Source organism: Neodiprion lecontei, chromosome 5 (genome assembly GCF_021901455.1).
Source record: "Neodiprion lecontei isolate iyNeoLeco1 chromosome 5, iyNeoLeco1.1, whole genome shotgun sequence".
In the NCBI taxonomy this organism is placed as follows: Eukaryota; Metazoa; Arthropoda; class Insecta; order Hymenoptera; family Diprionidae; genus Neodiprion; species Neodiprion lecontei.
Window position 1 is genome coordinate 7,406,213 of NC_060264.1, and position 24,483 is coordinate 7,430,695.

General features: G+C 37.7%; 1 protein-coding gene across 1 annotated transcript in view; it reads left to right on the plus strand.

The window, feature by feature from the left end:
- The first annotated feature begins 22,735 nt into the window (after positions 1-22,735).
- The window catches only part of LOC107227444 (protein dimmed), a 34,216-nt gene continuing 32,468 nt past the window's right edge, over positions 22,736-24,483 (plus strand). The window contains exon 1 of the mRNA XM_046741173.1: positions 22,736-23,097. The gene's annotated coding sequence lies outside the window, so the exon portion shown is untranslated. The remainder of the gene's footprint in view (positions 23,098-24,483) is intronic.

Genomic DNA, 24,483 nt, shown 5'->3' on the forward strand with positions numbered 1-24,483 from the left:
TTTTTTTTTTTTTCAAACGAATCTTTCGTTTATTTTCATCACGAGAATGGTTAACGGCGTTACATATTTTTTTCACCGTCTTTCAACAACATTGAAACATTTATTGCACATCGATGCCAATTTTTAACGTACAATGTAGACTATAAAACTTTTCTCGTTCGTTCAATTTATTTTCGTAATTCGTAACATACAAGTACGAAGAATCTTACAAAAAAAAAAAAAAGAAAAAAAAGTACATCTCTGCGTAAAGTGTGGAATATTTAGTAATTGTACTAAGCTCGGCAATCTTGTGTTAACTTTGACAATTATAAATCGTTCAAGAGGTTCACGTTTATTAGCGGAATTCTAATTGTTTTATAAATTAAAGTTTAATTCTGATGTCTCTATGATATGCACGTGAAAAATCGAGCCTTAGCTACTTGGCTATACTTCTAATAAATCAATATCGTTGATAAGAGTAAAAAAAAATGTTAATATTCCTGAACTAGCCTACTTGTTAGATACTTATTAACCAATTTCGTTGAAGCGTTGGCACTAAAATTTTTCAACAATTACCAATCGTAAGAAACGAAATTCTTTTCGCTGCAACGAGATAGAACGTTTCTTTTTTTTCTTTCTTTTCTTTTCTTTTTTTTTTCAATCATTCCAGATGCTTCAATTCTCCGTAACTTTTACCGAGCGGCGCTCTGCAATCCTGCAGGAGTCAGAAGATAATTCTGGTCCAGAAGCGTAACGGTCGCGTGATTATACGCAGCATCACGATTCCCCTTCTCCTTTAATCTCCCAATACGTATACCACACGTATATCCTTTCTCCTCGGCTCCTCGCCCATCTCTCGCCTTCGGAATCTGAGTCACGTTTTTTGTTCCGCCAGGCGGTATTTTCACCGATCGATCCTCCGATCGGACCCTGATCGAACCTGACGATCGCCGTGCATGACAAGCTCGGTTTTTACCTTTTTTTCCGAATACCTCACTTACAGTCGACGAAGAAAAATCATTCCAACGCGATGTGCCGGATCAGCAGCGCAGAGTATGGCTGTAAATCGATTAACGGATTTTTTACAACACACTCCCCCCCCCCCCCCCCCCCCTCCCCCCACGATCGATATTATTTACACAATGAAATTGACGAGGTGTTGTTTTTTTTTTTTTTTTGTTTTTTTTTTCTCCCACTTCATTTAATTACACCTCGATCGCTTCCGACGATAAATATTCTCACCAACAAAAGTCAAGTTTGTGCAACATTCGCTTGGATATTTGTTGTGTATAATTAAAAAACAAAAAGACAAAAAGTAGTCGCATGCTTTTGAAAATACGTCGATTCTCGGTTTTCAACGTCCACATTTTATCCCGTTGCGAGCAATCGACCCTCCAAGTCTGATGATTTTTGGGTTGAGGAAGTCATTCTGGGTCCAAAGATACGCTGAAACAATTGATCGACTTTAAACGAGGCTACGATTGAATCTGATCGCGATTTATGAATATTTATTCATTCGTATGCGGGTTCAATAAGTTCACCCGATTGAAATAATATCGGACAACGTTGTTGACGATTTTAATTAACACGAACATTATTGAAAATAGTATTTGAAAATTTTTGCATTACTCGATTCGGAAGAAAGTCTCTCACCAATTTCAACTCCGTTTTGAAACAATTCTTGTACGATTTACAATTCTATCGTAAATATGCAAATAATCTTTCAATCGCATTGTCAATCAGTCGCAGTGTCATAATCGACAAGTTTATCAAGAAAATTCAGCGATCGTAGATTACTGTTCTGTCATCAAAATATCGTACCGTTTGAAGGAGTTTAAACGATATTACGGTTCGTTGACAAAACCGAATTACGTAATCGTAGCGATGATCGCAGAACGAAGTTCGGACGAGAAATTGAAAAAAAAAAAAAAAAAGACAACAACAATTTCTCTTCTATCTTATTTGCACATTGCATTCAGAATTGTGTGCATGTATACAATAATGCTCAGACTTTCTTTGGTAATTTCAGGCAGAAGAACACAAAACTCGATTTTGCAGAGCTCTGAATAGCAGCGCGGATTTCGGAATAATCTGCTTTTCTCTTCTCGAAGAATTTCTTCTGTTCGTATATTTCTTTTTTTTTTGTTTTTTTTCCGTTCTCCTTATTTTTTCATTCACGTTTCACGTTCCTCTGTCATTATTGTTCAGCCTCTCTCCGCTTCCCTTTTCTCTCTCGCTGACACGATACTTCTGTATCTCTTTGCCTGACGTTAATGGGTTGGTTTCGCAGAGTTTCTTCGGAGGCTGTGCGCGCTTTTGCAAGGTGGTTTCGTTTAGGCCAGAGGGCATCGCGTGGGCGATTTCAAGAGTATTTTTGGGTGGCCGTATTTTCGCTCGCCACTTCACGCCGTACCCGGAGAACTTGAAAACTCTTATTACACGTACCGCTGTATCAAAGGTTGTACAAAAAAAAAAAAAAAACATTTTCAACGCAAATTGCGTCATTAAAATCTCCCGTATATTATATTGTTATAACGACTATACCGTGCACACACACGGTTGACTAAATATAACTTTCTAACACACCGAGACTATCGCTGCTCGCAATTAGAATTATAATCCCGGATTATTACGCTCTCACGAATTTGCCAGTTGAATATGTTCGTTAATTTCATTTCTTTTTTTCATTTTTTTTCTTTGTTCGTACACTTGTTTCCTTATAGTTGTTGATTTTTTTTTTTCTTCTTCTTCTTCTCACTCGTTAGTATCGAAATTGAGCACAAGTAAAATAACGCACGCGTCGGTAAGTCTACCTTTGTACGATCCTCCTCTTCCTTATCCTCACCGTCTTTAACCTCAGGGCGAAACTTCACCGCTAAGCGGGATGCAATTTTCGTGGATTGGCAGCTGCTTTATCGCACGATGCAAACGGGGATCGTTTCTGGGAATTTCAACTCTGCGAAATCACCTTTATAAGTATATATACGTATATGTATGTGGGTGCACGCGCGTTTGGGTGTGTGTGTGTGTCTGCATAAATTTCCATCACTCCTCACGCGTTTCAGAAATTTCAAATTGCGGCACGCAGACTCTGCCGCCTTTCGATTCGAACTAAAAAACACGAATTCGAACTTCGTTCGCAGCTTCCGTGATTTTTATTCTTATTTCTCTCTTTCCTTTTATTTTAAACTTATTTTTAACAATTTTTAAACGGTAATATTATAGACGAGAAGATGAGAAAAAGGAAGGCAGGGAAAAAAGACAACGATAGCGGTTAACCGGGTCAAGTAATCGGGAAGTTAAATTTATGTATTACTTGCTATTGATAACTTGGCGTTATAAAAAGTTTTCTCCGCTTTTTCGTTTGTCGTATTTATAAAGCGAATGCAATTAGTGTATACCTGAAGTATATAGCGTTAAAATAATCGTATACTCAAATCATTATCATTATCATTGATTGTATTGTTGTTGTCGTTGTTGTTTTTATTTTACATACGATAAACGGACAATGATTGTCAGAAATTTATTTATAACAAAAGCTTGCCACGTGCAATCTCAATTCTGTTTTTCTTATTCCGCTGTTCTTCGTACGTTTTTCATTTCCCATTTTCTTTTTTTTTTTTTTCTTACTCTTTAGTCCCTGGGAAGAGCCTCTAATTTTCGAGTTTTCCTATTTCCTGATAGTCCACCGCAAACTGCGTAATATCATTGATTGTCAAAGCACTTTCTCTTTAATTTCAAATCACTCGTACAAAACTACCTATTATTATACCTGTCGAGGCGCGAGTGTTTCTTTTTTTTTTTTTTGTTTTTAAAGGTTTTTATACACCAAGAATTTTTCACTGTTAAAACGTATAAATTGTCGCATAAATGTGAATTAAAACTTTACCGTGACAAGAAATGCGGATCATTTTACAACTCGTGCAGGTATATGCAATACGTGTATAAATATATATACGTGCGCCAACTCGTAACGCAGCGTCCATTCGTAGGTGTTTCAACATTTACACCTTTGCGAAAAGTATTATGTGGAAAAAATTGTGAAAACATAAAAGATCGGAGGAATAACAAGCTCCGGTTGCATCGTGCAACATCTGCACCTTATTCGAGGGAATGAATCGGCTCTTTTGCAATGTACGCGGAATGACGGTGTCGCTTTTTGTAATAATAAACACAACGCGTGCTGAAGTGACATCCAGAAAACTTTTAACTTTCCTCGATACTGTATTTTAATATCGGGGAACAAAATTTCGTCTCGTATTATTTAAAACCGCAAGCCTATACTTGTAAACTAGGAGAAAAGTTTTTTTTAAATACAATCAAGTTTCCTCAAATTTGACAAATTTTTGCATCGCTATACCGTACAGTTGAACAAATTATCACGACTTTCTTTTTAAATGAAGTCTCACGTTCGCGCTTCGCCTTATTCATCACAAATATTCGGTCTTTTGTTTATTTGATTAACCCGTTCACCTTGAAATAAAAAAACATTTACTCAAAATATCCCTTTATTTGAGTAAAGAAACACATCTTAGTGAATTTTCAAATGTTTTCGACATGTTTCGTAAATTGAGTACATATATGTGTATATATTTTTGTTTCTTTATTCAAAATTGGCGTTTACCTCGCAACGTGAGAATAATTCTACATGATAAACAGCGGCGATCGATTTGTCGAAAAAGTTTGCTCTTGTTTATGAAAAAAACAAAAAAAAAAAATTACAAGCCGCTAATTTTACGCAGGAAAAAACTGACGTTTTGAATTTCATAAAATTAAAGATTAAAACAATAAAAAAAAACAATAAAAAAAAAAAAAAAAAACCAACAGAAACTCTTGGCACACTCCGAACACATTTTCGCTTTGGAATTAACCAAGGAGTTTGAAGAAAAAAAGAAAGTATACACATGTCGACGATGAATTTTTTTTCCCTCCATTTGACGAATCTTAGGCCGATCGATGATCCATCGAAAGATCGAGCACCGAGAAAGCCGCAAAATCGGTATCCGGTCGCCTGTCGATCGTCTGCGGTCTGCAGGCTGCAGGATCGCGATCGCGAGTTGAGGGAAAGGGATTAACGCGAAAAGGACACGGATCCGTTTCACCTCCGAGGGTCGGTCGACCCGTTACTCGGTCTTTCTCTCATTTTCTCTCATTACAATCTCGGCTCTTTCGTATTTCTTTTTCGTTATTTAATACCTGTAATTACATATTCCGCGGCAACAAGGGCGTAGAAGATCCGAAATTACGACCTGTCACATCGTCACTTACATACACATTCGCACTTTCGGTATAAAATCTTTCCCCATTCTTACTTCTCTCATTTTCTCCTCATCCACGTCTAAGATGTCGGGACATTAGCGCCAATTAATTCGAATTTGTTTTAAACTCTCTGTCGTTTCTACACTGAGAGAAATTTTTATTTCCGGTTATCGTTCAGTCCTTAACTACTTTCATTCTTTTACCACAATCGAAAAATATAGTTCTAGGTAGAAAATGATAATTAGTTTTCTAGCTGTTACCGGAGAGTCTAGTACATATCCGTTACTATTCTTTCTCATTACGATCGCTGTTGCTATATTTTCTTGCAACTGTTGCGAAAATTTAACGCTCGTGCAACGATAAATTGACGTTGAAGCCTTGTTTAACTAAAAAAAGTATAGTAAACCTCACAAACTGATTTTGCTATGCAATTACCAAAAAATGATCGACGATAGCGCAAAATGGTTAGGCGTACCTCGTTTATTCCTAATTCCAACAATATTCGAACAGATTTTTTTAACGATACCTGTTTCACTGAATTTTTCATGTCACTGTAACAAATGAAATTTTTCTCAGCGTATCCTGTTTTTTGCTATTGTTTCAGCCTCTGTAATTCGCGTTATGTGGCGTACATGTAACAGAATTCGAGTCGTAACAGTGTCACGGATTGTTTTGACATACATACGAGGTACATACGCATCTCCGTATATAATATACATATATATACATATGTGTGTGTGTGTGTGCGCGTATGAATGCATCGTAAATATTATTCACGCCAATGCAACCCCGCTGTCCGTACCATTCCACCACGTATAACATTGAGGTGAAAATAATTTGTTCAATTGGATAAATATCGGTCACTTACAGGTATATAATGTACCATATACATATATTTATTTATACAATACAATATTGCAAGGTACGCAATTATATTTCAGAGTGACGCTTATTATTTCATCATATGCATTCAAACAAATACATATATACATATGTGTGCGTGTGTGTGTTTATAAAATGATCTAAAAATTGATCCCCAATTCATGCGATTATTATAACGTCGTAACGTCTAAGATACTTCGATTTGTTCAAAGGTTGAACGCGCAGTTAAACAAACCAAATGAATCGATCAATCAATGTGCAGGAATAGTTCGATATTTTGTTCTCCCGTTCGGTTTGTTTATATTTTATTTGTTATCATTCACTCTCCAGATTCTCGCAATTCAGTTTTACGATGAATCTCGTATTTAACTCGTATCGTCTGTACAGGTATGTGAAATTAATATGCGGACTGCAACGCGGAATTCGACGAATCTATAAATATCCACAGTGATTAAGATACCGCGTGTAAAATAAGGCGCCTAATTACCTGTACAGTCGACGTCGTTTTCAAGTAGCTCTCATCAATTCTTAACTATATATATATACATACTTGATTTTATTAATACGATAAGTAACGTATAGATTACAAATATTTTGTATAATATATATATATATATATAATTTGTAATCTATACGTTACTTATCGTATTAATAAAATCAAGACCGCTTAAACTTTCGCATTTGCTCCGGGCGACGCAAACGAGCTCTGACACCATAGAATCTATATGCATATATATATATATACATATATATATGAATGCATATATGTGTGTGAACAAATGTATAAAATCACATGTGTATGTGTATCTCGTAACAGCCGTTTCCTTCAGTCAAAGAAGACGATAATCGGCAACTTGACGACGTTGAATTACATTCTGAATATATGCCTCGACAGCGATACGATGAAGAAACGATCGTCGATTCGTGGGAAATGCGAAGAACGATCATTTATGGAAATCAATAACGGCGTTAAATATGGTAAATTTGACTTTTTAGAATGTCTGAAATGAAATTTATAATTCGCACCAAATTCGTCCGAAATTTACTCACCGATTTTACATTATAGTACCACGAAAATTTCTAATTTTTTACAGAGATTAAAATCGAAATTTTCAACAGATAAAATGAGTGAAATTTATGTTTTTCTCATACATTTGGTGTGTGTGTGTGTGTGTGTGTGTGTGTTTTCGTTTCATTCACCATAAATTTACATCATCCTGCAGAAAGGTTAAAGGATGAAACGTTGAACTCAAATTATTCAAGTGACTTGGTTCTGCGGTAAAAACAAGAAACAAAATTTACACAGACTTTCTAGAAGTGCTATTTTTAGTCTAACCCTTTGAGTCACGGTGTTCGGTATTCTTACCACCCATTTTACATCCAGTTTTTAAAATATATTTAAAGAACTTTTCAACGTATTTTTTGCGGTTTATTGCTATTTCTATGATATATATAATTATTGCGGTATAATGTAAATTTTTATTCTTAGAAACAAAATGATTGAAAAGAATCGTGATGATTGAAGGAATAATAAATTTCCGAAAAAGTTTCCCCTCTACACGTATACATGTTTCACATAAATTGTAAGGTCTTCGTGGGGTCGATGATCACGAATCCGAAATCAGATCTTGAAAATTGAGTACGAAAAATCGAATCAGCGACCCCAAAAACCCCTGCATATAGTTTTGTAACTATGTTCGATGAAATTCGAAATTTCCGTCGACCATGTTAGATCCACCACTTCGAAGTTGTGAAATCTGATTTCAGATTCGTAATCAGCGACCCCATAAACCGTAGAATACAATCTCGTCACAAAACTTGACTCAGCACAATAATGTGGGGCCTAAAGGTTTGAACGATACGGAGAGTTGAATGATTATTATTACAGAACTTATAGCGAACGTCAAATTGCAGGAACGATTTGATTCTGGTCCGATTTCAATTACACTCGTCAACGATTCTAAAACGTGATTTTTCACAAAATAAACAACTCCGGATTAAAATCTGCTCAAAAAATGGAAATTTTTCCCAACGAGCGAGAGGATTTTTATTTTTCTTTCGGGCATAATAGGAATAATCCAGCAACGGGCGAGATGGTGAGTCGATGCAGCGTTACTTCCTGTTGCGCTTGTGAGACCGCATCGGCACTTTCGCGTCGCGCGGTCTCTCCGTCGGTCTGCGGAATGCAGAAAAGGAGTGGAAAAGGAGAACGCAGCGTTAGCGTTTTGAGTTGAATTCCTGCCGAGTCAACCGGCTATAACGGAGGCTTCAATTTATTCCCATTTATAAACGACACACACATATATATACATATATACATACATATATATATATAGATATATATATATATATATTAGGCTGATTCAAAAAAAACGGCTAATTTTTTTTTTTCAAAATCCTCACATAAAAACTTCCGAGAAGGTGTGAAAGGACGCCTGTAAAAAGCAGAGCCCTTAATATTATTATTAAGAGGTCGCGCATCGGGAATTTCTATTTCCCGTTTAAATAACACAGGAATAAATTTTTTTAAATTTTGCAATTTCGTATTTTTGCAACGGCTCATTGAATTGGCGAACCAAAGCATATTTTTGTAGAAAATTTGACGCTCTACAAAAAAAGTCCTTACAAAGTTTTCGATAGTCACACTCCTTCAAAAGTTATTCGAGGTCAAAGTTAAACTTACAAAAAAATTCAATGTTTTTTTTTTTTTCGATGATACTATGAATCTTTTCTCATTATTTTGTTATAAAGAGGATAGATTTCGGAACAATTACATTTTTAAATAGTCAAGTGCATCAGTTATGGATTCTCCATGATAACATGTTTATTATTTAACATCGCATTTTTGTAAGGTAACTTTATATTGACTCGATGGGAAAATTAATGATTGAAAAAGCCCAATTAGAGTAAGATATATTTATTAAATATATCTTTATAACAAAATAATGAGAAAAGATTCATATTATCATCGAAAAAAAAAAAACATTGAATTTTTTTGTAAGTTCAACTTTGACCTCGAATAACTTTTGAAGGAGTGTGACTATCGAAAACTTTGTAAGGACTTTTTTTGTGGAGCGTCAAATTTCCTACAAAAATATGCTGTGCTCCGCCAATTTAATGATCCATTGCAAAAATACGAAATTGCAAAATTTAAAAAAATTTATTCCTGTGTTATTTAAACGGGAAATAGAAATTCCCGATGCGCGACCTCTTAATAATAATATTAAGGGCTCTGCTTCTTACAGGTGTCCTTTCACACCTTCTCGGAAGTTTTTCTGTAAGGATTTTGAAAAAAAAAAATTAGTCGTTTTTTTTGAATCAGCCTAATATATATATAGATCCTTCTCGAAGCTCGCTTTCGCTCGCGGATGCTGGAAGAAAGGACATCAAGGACCTTGCCACATTTCTTAAATTTTCGCACTGCCAAGCCGCGAGGATGTATTTTTAAACGTTGGTGAACCGACAATTTTTGAATTATAAAGAAAAATAAATATTTATCGATCAGTTTACGAAACGCTGAAAATCTCGGAGGTTTTTCTTCGATTGTCAGAAGACTATTTCACTTAAAGCAATTATCCTTGTTTTCTTCGATGATCAATTGAATATCGCTAATCTTTAATCGTAATCAATATCAGTACAATGTTTTCAAATTAAATATCCAGCGATTCCACCTAGAGTGATAAAATCAACGATTTCAGTGATTTTTTAAACATGGTCTTATATATAAAATAAACTATCGTAGAATAAAATTGAACACGTGTACCAGATTTTTAGCAATTTTAAAATGATTTGAAACGAAGCATCGATGTCTAAACTGTTATTTATAATTTTGGTACGTTCAATATTAATACTTTCACAGTATCGTCGAATACGAATATGATAATTTGATAAATACTCAATTCACGACTATACTTCGTAGTGAAATTAATTAAAGGATCGATTTTCGGCCAGCCAACCTTCTTAAATCTGCTACTCTTTTTTCCAAATTTCTTGCCGATATTACGAAATTTTCTCCCAACATTTCCGATACTTTGGAATCCTGCGAGATGTGAAAATCACTTTTCGATTCGGGGTAATTCCCATAAAAACAAGATCCGCATTTCGAAAACCGTATATCTATTTGTTTTCTTTCGATTTTTCTTCGTTATCTTTCCTCGCCGACAATTTCGGCTGCATTCTTAACCGCAGAACTGTAATTTAGACACCGATCTTTTAGCCTTAACTTACAATTAAACTCACTCGGAGATTCGATCAAGGTCTTCGTTGAAAGATCGAAGAAAGCCGGCCAGGCAACGCGAAACGGGGCCGCGGATTATACGTAGCCGCGGGTACGTTATGCGTTGCTTCTCTTATCTCTGTGAAACAAGCGTGTAACGTCAGATGGTATCAGAGTTGAATCGCAGCCCTGGTGAAAAATTTTCCCCATAAATGAAAAAGGAAAAAAAAAAAAAAACTTCGATATTAATACGCAATATATTCTGTAAATTAGCTGTTTTATTACGAAATCAATCAAAGATTTTTAGAAAAAGATATTAATTTTTTTAAATTTTGCTATTCCTCAATTTTTCTGTAAGGAAGCTGTTACATTAATATGAAAATATTCTTTTAGAATTTCTGCGAAAATTCTGTTTTATTTTTTATTAGTCCAACGTTTACGGAACTTTCGAGGTAATCGGGTCAAGTACCCGCACTTTTCAACTTCCTTCGAACGTTCCAGATCATCGTATTGTTCATTTTTCATCTAAGAAAACACCGACGATAAGAACACAAACGAGGATTGTAAATTATTGCAAATCATACCTGCATGCAGGGGGTGAAAAAGAAGAATGGTAATCTAGAAATGCGAAGTTATCGCACAAGTAACGAAAAATAAACAAGCAGGTAGAAACAGAAATTTCTAAAACTTGTCAAGTAAATTCATCGACTTATGATCTTGTAGCTGTATATTATGTGCGAGGAGTGATTTCGATACGAGGAATTTATTTTTACGATATTCAATCAAGAGTCTAATGAAACTGCTCATTACCTTGCGGCCTACAAGCTCGTTACTCGATCCGTTCGATAAAAGTTATTTTTTCATTATTTTCTATCCTGAAACTCGTAAAACGATCTCTTCAAACCGTTTTAATGGCGGCTAGCTAATCACCGGGACTTTATTTTTACAAAAATATATCATCTGCACGAGTATTAAACACGTAATTATGTTACATATACTGCAACAGTAATGGAAAGAAAACGAGTTCAATATTATACTTTCATGATCCATTGATTGTGATTCAACTGTAAATGCCTGATTTTTGTATTTCTGTAAATGAAAAGTAACACGAGTCATTCGAACAATAGATGGTGAACTCTACTTAATCACACCTTTGTTCGTTTGCAAAACATCGCTTTCAAATTCACCTAGAAATATTTAGCAACCTGCTGAAAAATCTGACAGCAAAATTTCCCTTGAGGCAAATGCATATATTCAATCTTTCTTTTTCGATCTCGTCGTAACTCTGGATAATTAACATTACCATAATGTTATTTTAAAAGCGTTTATCGGCTGCAGTATATAAACAGTCTAATTGCATCGGTTCGCGCTTGTAATTTCACCACCCGGTTAACCGATTAACGATTATCAAGTACGGATAATCGTCGTAATATTGCAGAATCTTCTGACCGAATTGATAAATATTTATATGGGGCATTCCACGTCAAATCACCGAGTCATCGGCCTGACTGATCAGCCCCTGGCATTCAGATGACCAATAAATTTTTTGTTTTGTTTCGGTAAAAAATAATACCTCTAAGTTTTCGAAATTTTTCCGCCATTTTATAAGAGTGAGGTGACCTCATAAAGTGAGAAAATGTCCACATTGACACGAAGATGGGTATTTTTCAAATACCGTGAAACTTTTTTACAAAATCAAAGAACTTGAAAACACATTTTTATGCCAAGGTTCAAAAATGGGATGAGAATGCTAAATATTTTTGTTCTTGTTGAACTTTGGTTTTTCAAAAAGCAAATAATTTTCATGGAAATTGTTTTAAATCATGGTTTCCTGTAGTGAAAAATGTGATAAAAAGAAACTGCGTTTTGGTAAAGTTCGATTTTCTTTTTGTTCCGAGAGTAAATAACGAAGGAAACGATGCTTGATTCGAAAAAAAATAACAGAACATCAATCAACAGTAACCTTGGATAAAATACATAATTTATTTAAGGAAATTAAGTAATTTTTATCATATTTCAATGTTACTTTCACAGAATTGTTCATTCCGAAGAACACCTGTACCTGTAATTTTCACTCGTTTTCAATACTCGTTGGTTTGACGTGGAGTGCTCCGTACACATTTTTTTGCTACAACAAGGTTTGAACATTATTCTTACCGAATTACGAATCCTCCCATAGTACGTAAGATTTTTAACTCAAGTCAACTACATTTTTAACACCGAACCATTATTTTCCCGTTGAAATTCGTCGACGAAAGCAGGATTCAAGACCCTTTTGCAGAAGAATCGTGACGACTCGGCTGTGACGACATCCAAAGTCCTTTGACTTTATTCTCGTCTTTTCGTCCCGGTCCTTGACTCAACAACGAAGTCAGAATTCCTCAACGAGCATCTCCTTCGAAACACCTGACGAAATTCGTAAGCGCCTTTCTCGGACATTGGCATCCACTTTAAATCTCAACTTTTCTCTTCTTTGCTCTCCTCTTCATCATCCTCGCTGCAATGTTTATGTTCTACAAATAAATGCCTCGTGCATCCCATCATCGCTGACTCACCGCACGGTGTGATTTGCACTCGTGTAAAAACAAGCGTTCGTTAAATAAAAAATAAAGAAAGCAAAGAATATTGCAACCGGTCATTTCTGGAAACGTCAAAAATTCTTTGGAGTTTCGCGCGATTGTATGCGAGTGCCTTTTCAAATTGATACACACGGAGAGACTTTCACTATCAATCTTTGCTTTGTTGATTATCCATAATTACAACAGGATGTATTAATTCAAGGGTAATCGAGGTAGTGTTGCAAGAAGTTGGATAAAGTGACTCTGAAAATTCAGAAATAATATCTTTCATTAGAATCATATCGTGAGATTCTTAGACTCTCACATCAAAACAATTACAGTATCTTAAAATCATTGTATTAAATTTTCTATTCTACTAGAATAACAAAAATTAGTTTAATCCTCTAGTAAGAGCGAAATAAAATTTTGAACGTTCGATACAAACGCATTGAAACGCATCTAAACCACCGTACAAAAAATGGGAGTCACATGATGTTGTGATTGACGTTGGCTCAGATTGATTTTGAATTTTTATTAATTCCCTTCTCTCTCCAGCATATATCGAGACAATCTCTCGAAACTTGAAAATCAACCGCGCATGCGCGAGTTTTATCGGCTGTTCGTGCAGGCTGGCCAACCCGAGTTTCAGCCGTCAAACTGTTTCTGCCGGCGATGTAGTTGTCACGAATTTTCGAGGTTAGAATCTCAAATAATTAAGGTAGCGATTCGGAAAGGCTTGGGAAGCATTTGTTATCGGGTCGGAAAGTTGATTCTTCAAAGAACGTTCGGAATTCAATGCTCATGCTCTTTGAAAATTCAAACGTACACATTTTGCGTAAGTTGGCCGGCCTGCATCGCAGACAAGAATATCGCTGCGGGAAGATTTCGCCGGCCAATGAGATTGAATTATTTGGCGCATGCGCGGTTGATTTTCAAGTTCCAAGTGATCGTCCCGGTACAATACTCGTCATAGAATTATTGGCGCATATTTTGAAATCATAAGTGTAACTTTGCGCCTATCGTCGAATGAAAAAAAGAAAAAATCATCAAATCCACCACGTACGCAGTGTTTTACTATCGCGAACGTACGTCGACTGCCATTGACCTCCAAAAATTGATCCGTTCTCCGGATCCTGCTTCCCCAATGTGACGCTTATATGGTAGACGTTACGTACGCAGATGTGACATTGTAAAATTGTACTTGCGCGAACGTCGGTGAGAGAGAGAGAGAGAGAGCGTCGAAATTGTACGACACAATGGGACAGGTGTGCAGGTGTTTGTGTGAAATGTGTATGTATTTGTCACACGATGTCGGCACTCATTCGTATACGTAAACGAGTGGCCTTGAACCTGACCTCCCGGTAACGTACGGTACGTGCGAAGAAGGTCATCCGATCTTGACGAGGTTTTACCGTCACCTCGACTCTTCGAACGTTGAGGATGTCTTTCTTTTTTCCTTTCTCTCTTTGGGGGGCGGAGTTGAAATTCCGAATTTGAAAACTGCCGAAAGCGACTGATTGCAAATTTTTTGGTAGCGAAACTTTAAACGAAGAAATCCAGCTTTTGACGAAACGTCAAGGTTTCGAATGGGCCGAAAGCCGAGACGCAAGATTCGAAAGTAGAAAGTTCCGAAAGGGCGTAATTCCGATAAGTCAAATTTCCGAAAGTGCGGGAATGAGAAACTTTTAAAACTCGAAACATCGAAATTCCGAATGATCGAAGATTTTCAGTTCCGTGAATTTTTAACTTGGTGAAATTTCAACACCTTGATCTTTCTTTGTCTTACATTTTCGATATTTTTACGTTCTGAATCCTGGTCATTCGGATTTTCGGTTTTTCTGATCTTTTACACCGATTCGTTGAGTAAACAACGCTCTGTGAGTATATTTTAATTTCCGGAATTTTACTCTATCGAAACTTTACTTTTCGGAACTTTGCTCTGCCGTAACATGAATTTCGGACTTTAAGCCGTCAGGTTTTCGACCTATCGAAACCTTATCGTTTCTTCAAAGTTTCATCTCTTCGTTTCAAGTTTCGCCAGCAAATAATTCGTAATCAGGCGCTTTCGGGCCATTTAAAATTTGAAACTTCAACCCCGCAAATTATATCAAAGAACGTGTCTCGTACAATTGTGCAGAGTGAAATAGTCGATGGTTATCATTCGATCGAGTCCAATCCGCGACTGGCTTCGAATCGCCGCAACTTTTGAGTCCATTCGTTTTATGACCGAACAAGAATAATTTTGGGAACAAATATGACCGACAATCGGATATTCAAGGCTCGATTCGAGGTGCAATGTCTAATAATCCGTTATATTATACGGTAATTCGAATAGTGTTCACCTTCGGAGAGACCGGGTAAAGTACCGCTATAGCTCTTGAACCGCTGGTATACCGATGTACATAATAATAATAATTCAGTCAGTCAGTCAGTCAGTCAGTCAGTCAGTCAGTCAGTCAGTCGAGTCCGAGTCCGAGGCCGGGTGCAAGAATTTGCGGCGTTTCAGGTGCTTGCCGGTGAACACGATCGTAAAGGAAAGTGGAACCCATCGGTCGTCAAATGACGCTTTGTACACCGCTACCGGTCATTATCCAATTACCGATGTAAGCGGCAGACGATTGATTGACGAAAAATATTGAGGAGAAGCGGCGAATTCTTTGATTCCTTGGGTGAAATTGATCTTCCCTATTTACGTTTAAGAAAATAATCACGCTTGTTTATTACGCGTATGATAAACGTGTAGAGAAAATTATTCATGTGCGTCGTTCAACGATGCCAATGATGAAAAATCGAATGGTACGACTTTGTGCGGGATTAAGAAAAATTATTAGATATTACAAGCCGTCACGATGCTGCGACGAAAAATTACTTGGAGTAAATTTTTCATTGCGTTACGTAACATTGCGGCGTTTTAGCGTAAATGAGAAGTATTGCGTTACGCGCAGGTGAATTAAACGTTTTTACAATTTCAAATTCCCCACTTTGCTCGACATCGCGTTTCAAATACCGAAGCAATGATTGCTCAATATTTTGTCGGCAGTGGAAACGATCGCCGGTGTTTTAAATCGCTTTTATTCCTTAGTTTGTATGTTTTTGTCGTTTATTCGCACTTTTCACCGCACTACGTGGAATTGCGTGAATTGCGTGAAATTAGAACAGCCACGCGGTGAAAAGTGAAAATAAATCAACGGTACAAGAGCCGAGTCGATGCGTTAAAAATAACCGAATCGAGTTGAATTTTTTTTTTTTTTTTTTATCAGTAGACGATAAAACCGTTCAAGCGATTTTATTCCTCTATACGATTACAATGAAAGTCGTAAAAAATCAAAGAAGATTCAAAGGTCAAGCCGTTGCAACCGGTTTCGAGTTTGCGCGCAACAAGGCCGACGAAAAATAGTTGCAATATTTTTTTATCCAATTTATAGCGTGGCTGTATAATGTGCGATTCGTTGATTGCTTAGCAATATAAATTTGCAAACCGCAGAAGACAATCGATATCTGCCTCGTGCAAAAACAAATTTGCAAATTATATGGTTGGTGAATATTTAAAGCTTGGAAACGATCCCATCGAGACAAAAGGGTTGCCTTGTATATAGAAATTTTGTAAATACTTGGAAAAAAAATATAAAAATTCTTTCCAAAATTTGAAACACCGGCACGTGTAGATATATTATTGAACTGGAAAGAATTTCGTCTTTATTCTGAATCATGGTTCGGGTCAGCAATTTCTGACGGTCGAAATTCATCACTTTGCGAAAATTTCTCGTGATCGATGATACGTTACAGTGATGAGGAGTTTTTATCGTTCGGTAAGTCGGAACTGCGTTAGGAGCTTTTAGCCATTCGGAATGATGAGATTGTACAGTAAATCTGCATTGCTGACCAGTAGGAATTTTGTCAAATAAATTTGAATATCGGTTCGGTATTTTCGTCAATTTTTCGAATTTCCTTGAGCGAAGGCACAAGCAAGATTTTAAACAATATCGTTTCCTATAATTTCAAAGAATTTTTGTGATCTCGACAAATGAAATCCGTCAAGTACAATTTACTCGCTTCGTCAGCACTCCGATACCTTTTTAAGGAGATTGTCAAACTAAGAGAATCTATTTAAAAATGCAATATCAGAAAATACTAAAACTCTAAACAAAAGCTTGTATTTCACTGTAAAACATTGTAAGAATTGATTACTGGAAAAGAAGGAAATCCGTTTCATCGCAACATTGTAGAATATGGTTTTCTAAGTAAAATGAGCCATCTCGGAATAAAAATTTAATTATAAACTTCCTATATTTTGCATTATAGACATGAATTTTAAAAATTACTTGATACACAACTTCTTACCAAACCTAATCGCTAACTCTGGGGTAAATTTCATTCCAAACATATTTCAAACTCCTCTCAAGAGTCCCTTAGTCGTAAAAATCGTCTTCTTAGCGCCATTCTTCGTGCTAAATGAAACCCTTTTTTGGAACTCTCTTCAACTCCGCCGATGTTTTAAAAAATTTGAACAATTGATTTCAGTTAGAAAAACTGAGACAGAGACCATTTTCCGCGATATTCAAACAATGATTAAATATTTTTGCTACGTTCTTAGAACTCATTTTTCACGCAAACTATCACGTTTGGGTTAAATCTCATCCAACGTGGCCGTAACGCGATTCAACCGACTTCCGATCGATCAAAAAGTATCGATCTTGGACCACCGATTCTCATCAAGAAAAAGCTCGACTCTCAAAGTGCGGCTACTTTCGATTCCCACATCCTGTTTGGCCGCACGACACGTTCACAAAACAGCCGCGAGGTTCCAATTCGACGTTCGCTTCTCGGACGTATCTGCGCCATGTACGTCGTCTAAATAAACAAATACATACATACATACGTAATTTCCGATGGGCGAGGACATGGCATCTCTCTCTCTCTCTCTCTTTCTCTCTCTCTAAGAGATCGTGAAACGCGGGTGTGTAATTGGTATTCGCAAGAAGACGAGAGGCCAACGTCGTCGTCCTATCTACGCACACAAGGAGGCAGACAGGCCTGAGCAATGACGCGTCATTCACCGCTAACCCAGTCAAAGCACGACCTTCCGGCTGCGATATGTGGCAAGCTTATTTTCCTCAAATCCTCCCCTCCCTTCCACCTAAACATCGTCGTCACTAAACGAGCTGCTCTCACAACGAACAACGTGCCACGGAGTTTTTCTTGCCCAACAACCTACGCCTCTACGTCACTACCGCGACCCGGCTTCCTGTTGTTCCATAATAACGATCCATCCATCCACTCATCGCGTGATGAATTCCTCCTCGCACGACACGTGACCAATGTATAGTATACCTATTAAGAAAAATTAGGATGAGAGAAATTTTTAGGTTCCGGTTCCGGTTACCGCTCGGTCCTTGACTATCTTCATTTTTTGAATCAGAATCAAAAAATGTAGTTCTAGGTAGAAAATGAAAATTTGTTTGTTGCCGCTTCTTCCGCGGCTTCACTTCCGGTTGCATTTTAATTTTGGTCTTTTCCCATTTTCTTTGCCCTTCGTTTGTCTTTTATTTTTTTTTTTTTTTTCTTCTTGTTTTTCTTTACTTAGTTTTATTTTTTCAGAGGCACAAAGACGCCGCGTGTCGCCCGCGGCTCAATACTCGCGCAAAGAGAGAGGGGCCTTGGGCCCCTTCAGGTGGGACTTCGTCGCTGAATCAGCGGAGCGTCGTCTATGACGAATACCGTTACTTACTGTATATAATAGTACCGCCGGTATGCGTGCGAGATACTCGCGTCGAATTCCTCGGGCGAATTTTTGTTTATTTATTTATCTATCTCTTTACTCGCTCAATTTCTTACGTACCGCTTGCTTACCCCTTCGCTGTTACTAATTTACCGTCTTACGTACTTCTTGATTGATCGATCGAATGGAATCGAGGGTACGCTGGAATCGTCATATTTTATAGATACTGGTAGATAAAAAAGGTGAGCTAATAGTGGAGAGGAAAGGAGACGGAAACTAGTCCCAATTTTACGGGAAGTTGTTACGTTGTCCAACCACCTGTGGTTTCCTGTTTGCACGCGAGGTACTCACGTGGATCAAAAAAGAAAATTATAAATCACGAATCTTTGTTCGTCTTTTTTGTTTCGTTAATTTATACGTCGAGCGGAAATTTTCCTAACCATGGCGTATCGGGCGGATAACCTTTTTTTTTTTTTATCAATTTTACACAATATTGATCATTTTCCGATAGACTGCGGTTCGGATAATTGTCAAATAGATAAAGTCTGTATATTCGCATGGATCTAGAAACTACGCAGTTTCTTTTTTTAAATATAAACTTTCAACCCAGCCATGGTGTATCAGGAACACGGAGGCTAAGGATTATTTGAGTCAAGTGATATTCGTTCGATTCAATTAAATGCTGTGGTCAAATACAATACTTGCTTAATTCAACAAAATATTTTTATGGCACGAAATACTTGTGACAACTTGATATAGAATCGAATCAAGCCTTTGAATGATCATGCTGACTATCACAATTTGTTCAAGATAAGACGGCGCGAGTTTCTTGCGATAATGTGAATTGTTATAAACAATAATATGTGATTGAGGTGACTAAAAATTTGATTGAACGCATCTCAATCGTTTTGTTTCAAAAATATAAACTTGTTCTATCAAAACCAATTAAGCTTGGTCTAATTCATGTTTTGTTAAGTCAAGAATTCTGTGTTAATTGTTAAGTCATTTATAATTCTGTGAACTAACAATTTTGCGGGCTTTATTCGAAGTTTAATGGGCAAAACCCGAAGACTTATTGTTGTATATGTAGAAATATAAATTGAACATGCGTCGATAGTTTCAATTCATTTATCGTTAATATCAAATTCGACGACTCGAAACTTGGTGTTATACTTTCTTCGTTTGTAGCAGGTCTGATGACAAATTTATTTTACGTTATCCGTATCTGACTTCCTAGTCGACTACCCGGTTTTATAACTATCTCTGAAGCTACTTCCGTAGCGAGAGACTCGACCGCCTAGTGAATTCGCTATGAATATATTCTCTACTTGTTTCAAAGCATGTGGCGTTTCTTTCACCTCGTAAACAAATTAGAGCAATTGATTCAACCAGTTACGCCAACACAACTTCCGGTTAGATCAACAAAGTACGGCATTCGATCGATGTAAATTTTTTGATGGCCAGATTCGCGTACTTATCTTATTTGAAGCACCTAATCGTTCCTGTCAACGAACATGCGACTTGGAGGAACAGCGCATAGACTTCGAATGAAATGACACTTAGTTGTCTCAATATCGGAAACGCATCGAAAAGTTCACTCGAAGCAATTCTTGACGAATCGAAGAATTTGATTGACCGAATCATTCTGACAAACTAAATCGAAATTGTTGAATCGAAGTCATCGTATTTGGAAGAAATAAGAGATACTAGATTGAAGTGAATATGCTCCAACGAAATCTATTTTCTTGGTTTAAGAGATTTCTTTCCCTCCGTGGTAGCTACCCTTTTAACACTTATGTGCAATAACGATTGTTGTAAGGTAGACTGCGTTTCGATTAATTAAAAAATGAGTAAAGCATACGTACAGAGCGATTAGCTAACGATCGAACATTCTAACGCGCATGCGTTAAATTTCAGGTCTACCAACCGTCGTAAGTACAGATGATAGGTCACCGCGATGTATGTTACCTTAAAAACAGTTGGTAGACCTTACAAAACAACTGCTTTCGCTTTAGATTTTTAACGCTGCGCGTTATAACATTCGATCGTTACCTAACCGCTCTATACGTACTTATATATATACATATATATATACGTATGCATACGAATCTAAAAGCTACGCAATTTCTTTTTCCAAATCCTAACGCACCTAGAAAAGAGTTGAATCGCAAATTAATTGGGACATTCGCGTGTAATCGCTGATGTGAAATAAAAAAAAAACCGGCGTTAAAAAGTCTCTTCGAAAGCTGCGTTCACCCGCGACATTGTAATAAACTATAACAAGTGTAATAGTGAGGCGAGAAAAGACGATTGCCCTTGTATTATATCCGGCCCCTTCGGCGTCGCATGATTTCTCCGTTCTCGTCGAGGATCCTCGATGTTACGAGCGTACACAATATATTAATGCTTGCAATATATTAATAATGGTTCCGGGGATTTACGCCAAACGCTAAACACCACGCGTCACACACACGCACTCCCGCATAATGTGACATGCAAAGCTGGCCGACGGCGACGTTAGCTAATAAACGTGAAAGATTCGAATCGTCTTTCTCTACGTACCTACCTACCTGCCTACGCATTGGGAAATCACACAACTTTACGTCAATCAAATCTACGCCAAATAATCTTTCGTCCCGGTACATAATAATGTTGTAAGCGAAAAAGTGTTGCGACAATGAAGCCTTTAAATGCTCGTCTGTCGATCACCTTGGATTACGATTCAATCGTTGGAGGATCTCTGGATCGCGATCGATTCGTGATCACGATCGCGGATGCGTCGCAAGTTTGTTTCACACATTTGTTGACTTTCAGAGGTTTTTTTGTTTTCTTGTTTTTTCCTTGTTTTTAAGCTGTTCTTAAATTCAAACTGGTTACTGAATTCCATCAAACTGCTCGGATTTCTAATCGTAAGCTGCCACTTCGTGAACTCATCCGCTGCACTCGGTATAATGTATAGTATAAAGCGAAAAAAAAAGGGTTGTACATCCGTATTCAAATAGGTGGTTGAAAATTACACCGTTTATAAGTAGTCGTATAGGAATGTCTGACAAACATTGATCATTTTCTACAGCTAATTTTACAATTTTAAAATCGTCCAGAAGAGGATAATTTTTAAGTCAGTCGAATTTTCAGTACGCATCGAGTTAATGTATGAAAATTTTCTTCAAAATGCTAATTCAAACAGAGTTTCTTTCATCGTACGAACAACTGCTTGCATATCGATTTTTTATTTCAAATAATTTTCAAACGACGAAGAGATTAGATTTCTTGACGGCATATTTTGTCGGAAGAAAATCATTTCAATCAATTTCCTCAAACAGATATTTTTTAAACACATCAAATTCAGTGTTGCTGTTACTTGATCATAACTTACATCAGTAGTCTAATCGTAAAAGACTAAATTACAGTCTAGTCGTTTGAATAAAATGAATCATCGCACAGTGAAATCGAATCTACGATAAATGTTTTTCAAAAACCATTAACCATAAATCTGCCGTTTATCGTATCATTAGCATCTATTTCTCGACTTGGATTATCAGAAAAATCAGCGTTACACCAATTCAAAAAACGCATAAATATGCAAAACTACCCAACGCGTAACGACATCATGGGTAATAAAATTACAAAAAAAAAAAAAAACAGGATTGTCGCTAAAGCATATCGAGCGGTTTTCTCAATCCTGAAAAGTCCGAAATCGAACGCCTTTGAGGATAATTGATGAGTACGATAAAAAAAAAAAACGTTTCAATCACAATCGATCAAAGAACGCAACCAGCGATTCTCAACGTCGTCTACCGAATCTGCGTTCCTCCCCCTCGGCGGTTGAAAAGGGGAAGTTTTGGGCCTCTCTTTGGGCCGCATCGGGGCGTAGGTCCCACCTTGGCACGTCGATTTCGGGACAGCCGAGGCCGCGAATTTCGGCGTTGCGTCGTCGCCGGCGATCGGCCGGTTCGCCTGGAAAGCCAAATGGCAACGACCTGCGGCGTCCCGACGCATGCGCGTCCCGTCTTTCCCCCCCCCCCCCCCCCTTCCCCCTCCTTCCCCCTCCCCGTTTTACCCTCCCCGCCGGTACCAGAACGCTCCGAAATGTCAAACCATTGACAGAAGTTGAGGCGGATTGTGGCGCGCGCACGTTGTCGTCGTTCTTGTCGGATCTTACGGGACTCTCGCGAATCTCGGCGTTACTTCGCGTTTTAAACGGATCCGGATAGTTGCGAGAGTCGATGTGTAATCCCGTTGATGAGAAAAATTCAGAGCTGTGAAAAAATAAAAAGTGACCACAGGGATACATTTCCGATAGGCGGTTTTTTTTTTTTTTTAGTGATTGTAATTTTATTTTTAGTGAACAGTGCACGATACGTTTAACAGGTATTCAATTTACGGTGGGAAATTTATTTTCCCATCGCGGTGAAGTTCGTGTATTATCATCGGATAGCCGATGAATTCCCGGCATTGATAATGGAATTTACAACATTTTTAACGTGAGTATTAACAAGTAAGCGTACGGTTTATGGTGTTTTAAATCTTACTTGTGCAAATGACGTTTACTCTGATATGAAATTTAAATATCGGAATAACGTGAGGGATGTGTCTTCAAACCAAGGAGTCGACGTTTTTTTACATTACAGAAAAAAAGCGATTCATCCAATCGACCGGTGATGAAAAGTATAGTTAATTACTGATAAATCGAGGCTATTGAAAACTTTGGAAAATCGTAGCATTTGTAAACGAGTATCGCGTTAAAGTCGCACCGAAAGTTTTCAAAATACTTGGAGTAAAACATTCAAAATATCGCTTGTGTTTTTACATAATGCCGGAGGAAATTTTTCGAATTCGCTAACGAATTGGCTGCAAAAGTTCGTCAACTTGTCGTTATTGAAATGTTTCTCGTTTTCAAAACCTTGGCATCGTCTTCGTCAAAGTTGTGTTGAACCTCCTTAAGAAGTCCCTGGTTTAAAATCCATATCACACTTTATTCTAAACTAATCGTCTTTTCACGGTGTACTTTCACCTCGTCACCGTAAGTCTTGCGATATGCGCAACGCGATCCGAAGAAAGCCTCTCTCTCTCTCTCTTTCTCTCTCTCATATCGGGAAATCGGCATTATTACTCCGGATAAAAAATTGGACATAAATGGGGCGGGTAAAGACAACGCGATCGCTAGATCACGGCGAATCGAAACGATCAATACTACCTCGTTCTCACACTCGAAGATCCTCCTCCACCTCTCCTCTCCTCTCCTCTATTCTCTCCTCTATTCTCTCCTCGAAGCCGCCGCACGCACCTGCGCCACACCGTTAATCGCATTAGACGGTACTTAACTCTCGGGTTAAGCGGTGCTCGGTGGGCATATAAAGTAGTTAAGGCCCGGAGAATACGTGCGGCGTAAAGTCCGGGAACCCGATACTTTTCGGCCGAGTCCGCCGATTTTTCCGATCGCGGCATCGTTCCGACGAACCCGAAACCCGCGGTGCCGATATTTTTACTCGCCGTAATTGCGGCCCGATCTTATCACGCGTAAAAAAATTAGAAAGAGAGAGAGAGAGAGAGAGAGACAGTTACGATGAGATCGCGAGAGCTGGAAGATGCGATTCCCACGTGTCCATTCACGTGTGTCGAGTCACCGGTATTGTGATGCCCGATGGTCGCTGCTCGGTAACTCTGCGTGGAAATACTTATTGCGTATGGGCGATAAGGCGTAAGAATGCCGGGAAGAATTGCACGTGACAATTATAGTTTGAAGATACGCGTGTGGGTCTTACTGTATTTTATTCGTTACATGTGTACGTAACGTGAAGGTGATTCACCGCGAGATTACAGGTCGCGTGGTGGGGATAAAAATTTATAAGTCTGCGAGGATCGAATAA